The sequence below is a fragment of the Drosophila persimilis genome, unplaced genomic scaffold (assembly GCF_003286085.1).
Source record: "Drosophila persimilis strain 14011-0111.01,24,50 unplaced genomic scaffold, DperRS2 tig00000572-arrow-pilon, whole genome shotgun sequence".
Taxonomy (NCBI): Eukaryota; Metazoa; Arthropoda; class Insecta; order Diptera; family Drosophilidae; genus Drosophila; species Drosophila persimilis.
The window spans coordinates 578115-588679 of record NW_020825321.1 but is presented as its reverse complement, the minus strand read 5'-3'; the positions used below and the strand labels follow the sequence as shown (position 1 = coordinate 588679).

The window sequence follows — 10565 nt, the reverse complement described above, 5'->3', positions numbered from 1 at the left end:
GATGCAAGGGCCCCGGCCAGCCCAAGGCGGGGACGATCCCGTGATAACCCTCGAGCAACGAGCTATGAAGGTTCATTTTGCACCGAGCCCATCCGAAGACTTCCTCGATCGGTTCTCCAATCTGGAGAGAGCTCTGCGAGTCCGTGCTTGTGTCCTTCGCTTCACAAAACGCTGCCGGAAGCTGGTCACCAACATTACCGCAGCTGAGCGCACTCTTATCCTAGAGACTCAGCGCAGGGAATACTCCCAAGAGTATCACTGCCTAAGCGAGAAGCGGCCAGTGCCAAGGTCAAGTTCTATCCTGAATTTTAACCCGTTCCTAGACCAACATGGGCTCATAAGAACATGTGGCCGTATCGCAACTTCTACCTTTCTGAAGTACGACGAACGGCATCCCATTATTCTGCCGTACCGTGGCCGGCTATCCCGCCTTCTCGTGCAATTCACCCACCGGATAACTCTTCATGGCGGGAACTAACTAATGGTGCGACTTATCCGATCCAAGTTCTGGATTCCCAAGGTTCAGAAACTCATGAAGGGGGTGGTAAAATCCTACAGGGTATGCGTCATCCACAGACAGAAGTTGCAAGCTCAAATGATGGGTGATCTTCCCACGGAACGAACGTCCTTTTCCAGACCGTTCACGCACACCAGAATTGACTACGTAGGTCCCTTCGAAATACAGAATTACACAGGCAGAGCGTGCCTGATAACCAAGGGGTATGTGTCTGTGTTCGTGTGTTTTTCCACGAAGGCGATCCATTTGGAGCCCACGTCGGATCTCACGACCGAGAAATTTCTTGCAGCCTTCACTCGTTTCGTCGCACGACAAGGGTGTCCGCAGCGCATTCACTCCGACAATGGCAAAACTTTCGTTGGTGCCGCCAAGGTGCTTTCCCGTGACTTCCTTGAAGCATTCAAGGGCTCGGTAACTGATGCGTACAGCCATCACCGGGTTTCGTGGCGTTTTATCCCACCAGGAGCTCCACAACAGGGACGTCTGTGGGAAGCCGGGGAGAAGAGTTTCAAAACTCTCTTCTACAAAGCCACGTCCACTCGGAAGTACACTTTCGAAGAGCTTTCCACGCTTCTCGCAAAGATCGAAGCATGCCTTAATTCCAGGCCGCTCTCGCCGATGCTGGCCCTTACTCCCGGGCACTTCCTTACCGGGGGACCCTTGATGTCTACGGCCGAACCCGAAATAACATTCGTACCAAGACGGGCGACTTCCGACTAGAAGCCATCCTGAAGGTCGAGCCCCGTTTGCGCATCCGCACGCCGATCTGACCTTTGAGCGATACGATCCGGGCTCGATTTGACGATCTGACGCTCGCAGATGCGCAATTCCATCGACCAGCCACCATCTCTCTGGTCTTAGGCGCCGACGTCTACCCGAAAGTGATCCAACCCGGTGTTCTGGCACGCGAGGACGGCCATTCTGTGGCCCAGAGCACGGTGTTCGGATGGATCGTATCTTGTGCATGCACACAGCCATAGACACCGATAGGGCTTTGCATCCTGCAGGGGGGGGAGGATGTTCAGGTCAGCAGCAGATGAGTGCCGCGCACTGTGCCAACTTCGTGCGCTCCGGTCCCAACGCGCTCTCGCGCGCTCGGAGGGGTGCTCGGGAGATTTTACGATCCACGATCCACCCGGCGCTCAAGCCATAATAGAGCATAGATCATAAGGCCTAGCTTAGTTACGTTTCAACCCCCGTTTCAAACGTCCGATCTACCACGCGACCCCCGAAATAAATATTACATATATACCACGAAGCACCGCGGCATTTCATTTCTTGCGATGGCTACTAGGAGGTTTCTCTGGATCATCCATATCGTCGTTGGAGACTTGAGCTTCGTCCGCCCCACTACAAACAAGTTTTGAACTTATTTTGGTTTACTTGTAAGTTTTTTGATTTTTGTATTTACTGTTTCACTGTTTTGGTGATTCACTATTTCAGCTCACTTCAAGTCACTCACTTCAATTGCAAATCGTTTGTGCTCGTAGCACATAGGTTCTTTGGCGGATTTCACAATTTAAATTAACGATCCGGGATTACGTGATCACAGTAATTAAAAATTACGCAAGCTGACCATTACCGAAATATAGGAGTTAACTTTAAACGAAACCCTACCGGCTGCGCCAGTTAAATAACCGCAACACGATTTTAAGTTTTTAAAAAAGTATTTTATTTTACAAGCTTAAGATCTTTTTGTCACAAGATAATGAATTCCCCGACTTGACTGTATGTCTGCTTGTCTCAAACGGAACTGATTTCTCTATTGTTGGCTAGTTTCCATGAGCCCTTCTCTTAGAGCTCTCAACTCTGGCTTCGGGTGTTGCTTTCCTCGACTGCATCTTCGTGTCAGTGGCGTACGTGACTGGACCGATATTTGGGGATGCGTCGGTTTTGATGAAAGGCATCCGCTGCTGGCGATCGGTGTTGCATTATATGAGGGAGCTAGGAATGTGATACTCCTTGGTTTTATGACTAGCTCTGATTGGTCCTCATGAGTGGCATGATTCTAAAGAATCGATTTCTCTCGAGTGGCGAGATTCTGGCGTTGATGAATCAATGGGGTCCATTGTTTAGATTAGTGGACTCTAGCTTGGAGTGTGGGAAGAATCAGTTATTGATTCTTCGGTGGAGTCCTGTTAATTTTGTGGATGGAGTGGGTGAATACAAAATGAGAGTTATGGATATGTCACTATATATATTTATTTATTCTCGAGTATAGCACAAATACATCTGCTTTGATAAATTGATTATTTTCTAATGCTCTAGTCCAACTTTTAAAAGTTCAGTTAGGCTGTACTGAACAAAAAGCTCCCAGATCGGATGATTTTTGGAACTTTATCTGAATAATCGGATGATCTTTCGCCCATTTGAGAGGAATTTTGGTCAAGCTTTAATCTATGCTCCTCTCCCTACGCTACTCTCTTGATCAAGATAAACGCGACGTCTTCCGCTTAAAAGCGTGCGCTGACTCTCTTCAGAAAGCTTTTCGGCTTGCTGCTTACGATCCACTTTCGGAGTTGCTATAGATCTTCCCTTTCAAGTATTACAAACGAAAACTATGCTTATCCGTGATGCTCCATACTCTTTCCCTAAATTCGGCCCCTACAGTATTATTAATTTATTAAGAAGAGGGGAATTACTAGTGGAGATAATATGGTAGAGGGAATTATAATCCGAGCATAAGACCCTAAACGGTTCATGCAAGGAATAATTCGATCTACAAAATGGAAGGAACGTCGGTATAAAATGTCTAGTAAGTCTAATAGAAATCGTGAAGTATAGGCGGCTCAACAGATCAGGGCTGTCTTTGTCACCCATGATCAAGTTGTGCATAAAAATCACACCAAGCATTTTTCTACGGTTATTTCGATTTGTTAATTGATTTTTGAGGTTTGCGATAGCCGAAGCAGAGCTGTATATCTTAGCAAGCAAGTATATTGGGGATATTTATAGTAGGTTATGGGACTTACATAACTTTTGATTGTTTCTAAAAAACGCTTGGTAAATATATCATTTCAAGTAATACATAGAATTTATACATTAGAACACAGAACAAGTCTTAAAATATTTCTTACGCAAAATAAAATAATTTTAATCAGCTATATAATGCTGCGAATTCCATGAATGCCGCTGCTTCCGGGCACGCTTTTTCGTGACGTAAGTAAATCCATCCATAACCAACTCACTGAGATAAAACCACCCCACAACTTTTTTCTAAATATTAGGTTTCTAAGGGCCATTACCCCAAGCCACAGTCGCTGCTGAACATCCAGGGTCTCAGCATGCTTAATGATCGTCAGCAACCTGCACCAATTGATCCCAATAGCGACGTAGTAGACATTAGCTGCCCACCGGTCGGCGCATCTTCCATCTATCCACCCCGTTCCGGTCCACGCATGCCACCTTGGTTGGCCTACGACAAGAAAGTTCTCTGCTTTAGTGCCTATTTCAAACAAACTTTGCAGGAGGTCTACCATGCACCTTACTTGATTCGAAAAGTTAAGATATATTTCTATCTAGAAGACGGCACCTGTGATGTACCTATTTCAGGCTGAGGTAAGCTCAGTCACGTCCAGGGGTCTGTTCACAAGAAATTTGTAGAAATGTGTTGGAACCTTAAGGGAGGCGTCAGAGGGCGGCCTGCCGTAGAGAGGTGGATCGGGGCTCGGGCGGGCGTTGCTACCGTTGTGTATATGAAACGAAGTTGTGGACTCGGGGTGGGGCGACGTCGGTGTCTCGGCTGATTGGGGTGAACTTACGCAATCGGGTGTTTTTACTTTGCAAATTTGACACTTTATTGTATTTCTTAGCGGTTTAAATTACTTATTATACCCGATACTCAAAATGAGTATTGGGGTATATTAGATTTGTGGTAAAAGTGGATGTGTGTAACGTCCAGAAGGAATCGTTTCCGACCCTATAAAGTATATATATTCTTGATCAGCATAAATAGCCGAGTCGATTGAGCCATGTCTGTCTGTCCGTCCGTCCGTCTGTCCGTCCGTCCGTCTGTCCGTCCGTCCGTCTGTCCGTCTGTCCGTCCCCTTCAGCGCCTAATGCTCAAAGACTATAAGAGCTAGAGCAACGATGTTTTGGATCCAGACTTCTGTGATATGTCACTGCTCCAAAAATATTTCAAAACTTTGCCCCGCCCACTTCCGCCCCCACAAAGGACGAAAATCTGTGGCATCCACAATTTCGACGATACGAGAAAACTAAAAACGCAGAATCGTAGAAGATGACTATATCTTCTAGAGTGCAAAATCTGAACCAGATCGTATAATTATTACAGCCAGAATCACGAAAACAATTTCACTCTTTCTCGCTCTGTCTCACTCTAACACACAGGTTTCATGGTCGGTTTTGCCAATTGCAAAATATGAGTTCAAGGATCTCAGAACCCATAAGAGCTAGAGTAACCAAATTTGGTATCCACACTCCTGTGATATCGGACCTTGACCGTTTCGTGTCAAAATTTCGCCAAACCCCCTTCCGCCCCCGCAAAGGACGAAAATCTGGGGCAACCACAAATCTCAGAGACTATTAAGGCTAGAGTAACCAAATTTGGTATCCGCACTTCTGTTAGATCTCACTATAAAACGTATATCTCAGAATTTCGCCCCACCCCCATCCGCCCCCACAAAGGACGAAAATCTGTTGCATCCACAATATTGCAGATTTGAAAAAACTAAAAACGCAGAATCATAGATAATGACCATATCTATCAGATTGCTGAATCTGTATCAGATCAGATCATTTTTATAGCCAAAAGGAACAAATCAATTTGCAGTGGCTACGCAGCGCCCGACGTCACGCTCAAACTGATTTTATGTCTCTCTCGCACACACTGTTTGTCGTGTCGCTTAATATTAGCGGCGTCTGCCGGAGGAGAGCCATACTGACTTAGTATCGGGTATAACCGTAGAGTTGCGGTGTCCGCAGCAACTCACAACGTTCCCCCTCGTTTTTTTATTGGGCGCCGATGTCTTCTGGTGGGTTCCGGGTACCGCGTCTGTACTCCGGGCTGGGTCTCTGCGTAAGTTTTGGTACAACGACCGTACTGTGAGCCGGATCTCTGCGTAAGTTTTGGTACAACGACCGTACCGTGAGCCGGACCTCTGCGTAAGTTGCTTTCTGGTTTCCAGTCGGCGTCTATTTATACGCCAATGGGCGCTGTGTCAGCGGGTTCGGAAGTGCACTTCCGTGTCGGGGTGCACTTCGCTGTTCTGGCGATCGCGGGTTGACCTAGTTCTGTCTCTTCGTGTTTTTGGCGAGCTGGCGGGTTTGCCGTTGGGGGCTTGTCGTGGGCTTCCGCGGTGTCATCGTTTTGTAGCCGATGAACCCGGAAGACTGCGCCTGGCCGGTTGCTTGGTCTGGAGTGGTGGAAGTCAGCGTGACCTGGTGTTGGGTCAGCGTTACGAGGACGGCGCCTGTCAATCGGTGGCTATGTGTGGAGGGGGGTGTTCGCGTAGTAAATCACTTTGGGCGAGGTGTTGTAATTTAGTAGCCGGATCTTTATTGGGTGTTGGGAGAGGCGTTGTAGCGAACCCTTTTGGGTTCGTTACACACCTTAGAGACTTATGAGCCTCGAGTAGATAATTCCGGCATAGTTCAGGGTTGCGTGGTCCATCGTCAGCGTGTTCAAAAGACGCCGCCCTGTGACAATGAGTTTATGTCTCTAAATGATTTGAATATCGACATGACTGTACAGATTTTCGATCGTCAATATCATATTATAGACTGCGATCAGTTCACTTCCTAAACAGACGCGGCATCACCGTTCCGGATTCAATGAAATTCCCTTGGTAAAAAATTTTCTATAGAAATGTATCTACAATAATCTCATCCGTAATTAACTTTTTCCTTTAATTTGAACATTATTTACAGCGATCCATCTAATTCCGTGGGTAATCGTGAACATTTAGGCGCTGTCAACCCGATTGAAAAAAAACATGCTTTTGCGCAATTTTTAAAGTATGATCGACAAATACTCAAATTTCAGGCGTACTGGGATGATCGAACGGAGTTTGGGTACGTTCGCAAGTTAGAGATCTGCTACTATTTGGCAGACTACCGCCAAAAAGAGCGTATTCTTCCACCATATAATGGCTGGGGAAGCTACGAAGACTCGGTCGGGAATTGCTTATCTGTGGAGCCGAAACCGCCAAAGACTGACTTTAAAAAGTTTATTAAGTTTGATCGATAGTGAGTGACGATACATAACAGATACAAGAAGTGGCCGTACGTAACTCTGGTTTCCTCGGAGGCGAGTTTATGAAACGCACTCGCATAGAATTGCCCGGACAAGAGAAATTCTCTTATAAGCAACCACAATACTATATGCCCTGGAACTTTTTCATCGGGTCCACCATGTCCCTGAAAGACTTTATATTTCATTTGGTATCTGCAGACGAGTATACCCTTATGTTTATGGAGCACCATCCAGAGCAGTTTATCCACGCAAACCTATCCGCCATTATGCAGAAAATCCGCTCTGCGCTTCAAAACCGTATGTCTGAGTTTGCGGGAACCTGCGTGCCAGATTGTTACAATTTGGAAAACAAGCGCGACGTATTTGTATCTTTCGAAAGCTTCAAGGGAGCATTAATCGGAGTATTGGGCAAAGTAATCAGCGACCACGAAATCATTACGCTCTGTCGACATTTTTCAGCAGAACAAACTTCTACAAGTGGTTGCTCTAGGGTTAATGCAAAGGCAGCAGCACATCTAGAGTTAAAGCGTGCATTGTGGAACGCTCGCGACGACATGATGGAACATTTCCATCACATCAATCCTACCAACCAACCATTCCTGCCTGAATCAAAAGTTCGCTCCACACTTCGCGGCTGTCGTCTTCCCTTTTCACTGGAATTGATTGACAATATTTTATTAATTCTTAATCGCAATGAGTGTAACGAGATTGAGATCTGTGATCTAATGAACTTTATCGATGTGTCCTGTAGCAAAGGCTGTGACATGCCACCTGTAAACCATGCTTTTGAGCTGTGCCCCAAGATTTCATTCCAGCACAAAGGCCGATTAGTGAACTTATCCTGTTTTCTGAGTAAATTAAACCTACCACTGAATTTATCATCTGGAACCGAGAGTGGAAAAGCGATGATGGGCGATGCCAGAATATTGCCTCCATCGGCAACTGAAGAACTCTAGCTACATAATGACAAAAAACAAAATGACCAAAATAACATGAATGTAAAAATCTAGTTCGGACTAAGCCTATTTGATATTTGGACAGTTTATTTTGTTATTTTTCATATAAGGCTACAGTTTTTGTGGGTACAAATTTGTTGTATAATATGCCATGAGCTACTTTATTTTTAAATATATTTATATTCTTGGTAGAAAGACTTCAAAGGAACTTGTATTAAAATTTAAAAAAAATGTTGTGTGATATTACTTTTATATACATAAAAGTACATATATGCGATTGTACATGTTCAAATTAATCACTGAAATATGATTTGACCGAACGGCAAAAAACTGTTAAGCAGGCCTTTGAAGCTGTGCCTCGAAAGATCACTCTTATATCTTCTTATCCAAGTGCTTTCTAGTTATTCAGTGCATTGAATCCCAGCGAGGCATCGTAAAGAGTGATAAGAAGAGGTAAAAGCACTAACAATAAAACCATGCACACGAAGTTGGGAAGTGGCTGAGTGGTTGAAACCTCTACTCAAGGCTCAGGACAAAAGAGTAGCTTCTTACCCACAACTAGTTCGCCCATGTTGGTGGTATCTGCCCTTCTGCCAACGGAACTGACACTTCCATGATTCATTACGTACGTTTCTCCAAACTTATTGAATTTTCAATAGTTTTCATATTTTTGTTTTTAAGCCAATTAAGAGCCCAAGAGTAGTTATTCATCTTTGGCATTATTTAGCTATGCTTATGACCAACTCCTTTGTAAAGCTTAAGACAAATTTATATTCATCGATGTAATTGAAGGGTATTAAGAGTGCGGTTGTCAGCAGTGGCAAGAACATATGTATTGCTTTTTAATGAAAGACCGACCATACGTCGTGACAAGTTGCCCTCTAATATAGAGGGGCCTAAAGCGGACCTAGAGAGGACATACACCAAAAATCCCGTAATCCGAAGTTTTACTGTGTACCGTGCCCATGGGATGAATGATATATTTAAAATAAATATAAAAACTATGACTGTGGAGCCATAAAATACCGACGCATCGATCTTGGCGCAATCGAAACGTCGCACAGTGGGTGAATCCAGCAGTTCAGCAGGAGACAAACTCTATCTCCTAAGGTACTGAATATAATATAAATCTGGCTTTATGTTTTTGGCATATACAAATTTAAATTTGTTTTAAATGCATATTTTTAAAACAAATTTTAATCTTAATTTTTGGTTTACAGGCTTTATCCCTATTCAATGGAGAACCTGGAAAGTTGTCTTCATCCCGAAGGCAGGAAAGTGTAGCCATGTGGGACCCAAGGCAAGCTACCGAAAAGAAGACGTACCATAAGCTTGTGGAGAAGACCCAGTGACAGGCTTTTCTCTGTATTAAAGGGGCGCTGAGGTCAAACCCAACAAAAGCACTCGAAACTGTACTTGGAATTGACCCCCTGGACATCCACGCTCGTCTGACTGCAGGAAAGACAGCAGAGCGCCTTATCGCATCAGGAAACATGGCACCACAAGGATATTGGCATAGTTCAATTGGCAGGGACAATCGTCTTGAAATCAAAACTCCACGATGGACGGAGGAGTAGGAGCGGACCCATACTATTCAGACTCTGAGATAAGGGGTCATATAAGCTACCGGACCAATTCAGCATGTTCCAGGCGGAAGCTTTTGCCATCAGGAAAGCTGCAGAGGTTGCTAAGACATATGCAAAGCTAGGCATCACCAGCTGAGACAGCTGTGGGAAATGTGATGAACCTGGGGTAAGCGAAATCCCTGAAAATCTTATCTGCAACTGTCCGGCCCGCTTACGGGCAACAAGAAAATAAGCCACAGGAAACACCTGACCTATGCGAAAAACACCTCTATTCTCTTTAAAATACTATAAGCACTCCAGCGACGGTTCATACCCCTATCATACCCTATTTGGACAACTGAGGGCCATATTGGCCTATGCGTTTCCCCGGCAAGGGCGTTAATATAACCTAACCTAATCTTAAAAACTAAAAAATTTGTTTGCTTAGTTTTTAAATAAGTTCACAGGCAATAAGTACCAACGGGAATATTAAGATTAATAATTATCACTGTGCAGACCAGGACCATTGAAGTTAAAAAAGTTTAGTACCAGCATCATTTTTTTCGAGTTTCTTTGTATTCTTGGAAAATAAAGCTCGCATTGAAACTGACATGCGAGCTGAAAAATACCACCAATTGAAGGTATCCAACCATAAGCAAAAGTTCAATATTCTCAATAAACGAAACTAACAGGATATATGTGGCTGACTATTGCTTGGAGGGGCCTCCATATATTTTTACTCAAAGTCAAGTAAACGATATTGTTGAGTTGTAAATTCGAATGGTTTTATTTTCAAAGCTTATGCGCTATATATAGGAAACTATCATCCAATTACAAATAAGACCAACGCTAAGAAAAGAACGGAGGCGCGGCACTTGTTCCCACGTTCATCCCTTCGACGCGACTGTCGAACCACTCATTATTCTATGCCTCCTTTTTCACAAGTGCTCTGGCAGTTAACACTATAGTTGGAGAACAGACCTTTTTTGTCTTTAAGCTATTAATTTGGCTCGAGATCGGCTCGCTTGCATCATCCGAGTGTGTAATTCATCACTACTTTTGAAATGGGCTCTGCGATCTTTGGTCACCCTCAAATTACCAATAACCAACAAATAAAAATTATAACGTTTCCAAAAATCATTTGATTTTTGACATAAGACTATTTGATAAGCTAGATGGTAATTAATCAGAAAGAAGCGAGCAAAGCAACCGTTCTAATCCATTTAAAAATCAGACACGAGAAAACTAAAGGAATGACAAACTTGCTAGCGAGTATATGAATCAAGGCAATGAATTCGCAATGAATTCGACTT

At 44.1% G+C, this 10565-nt stretch overlaps 1 pseudogene; it reads left to right on the top strand.

The window, feature by feature from the left end:
* Positions 1 to 3625: 3625 nt before the first annotated feature.
* Positions 3626 to 7687, top strand: LOC6604043 (annotated as a pseudogene).
* Positions 7688 to 10565: the final 2878 nt, after the last annotated feature.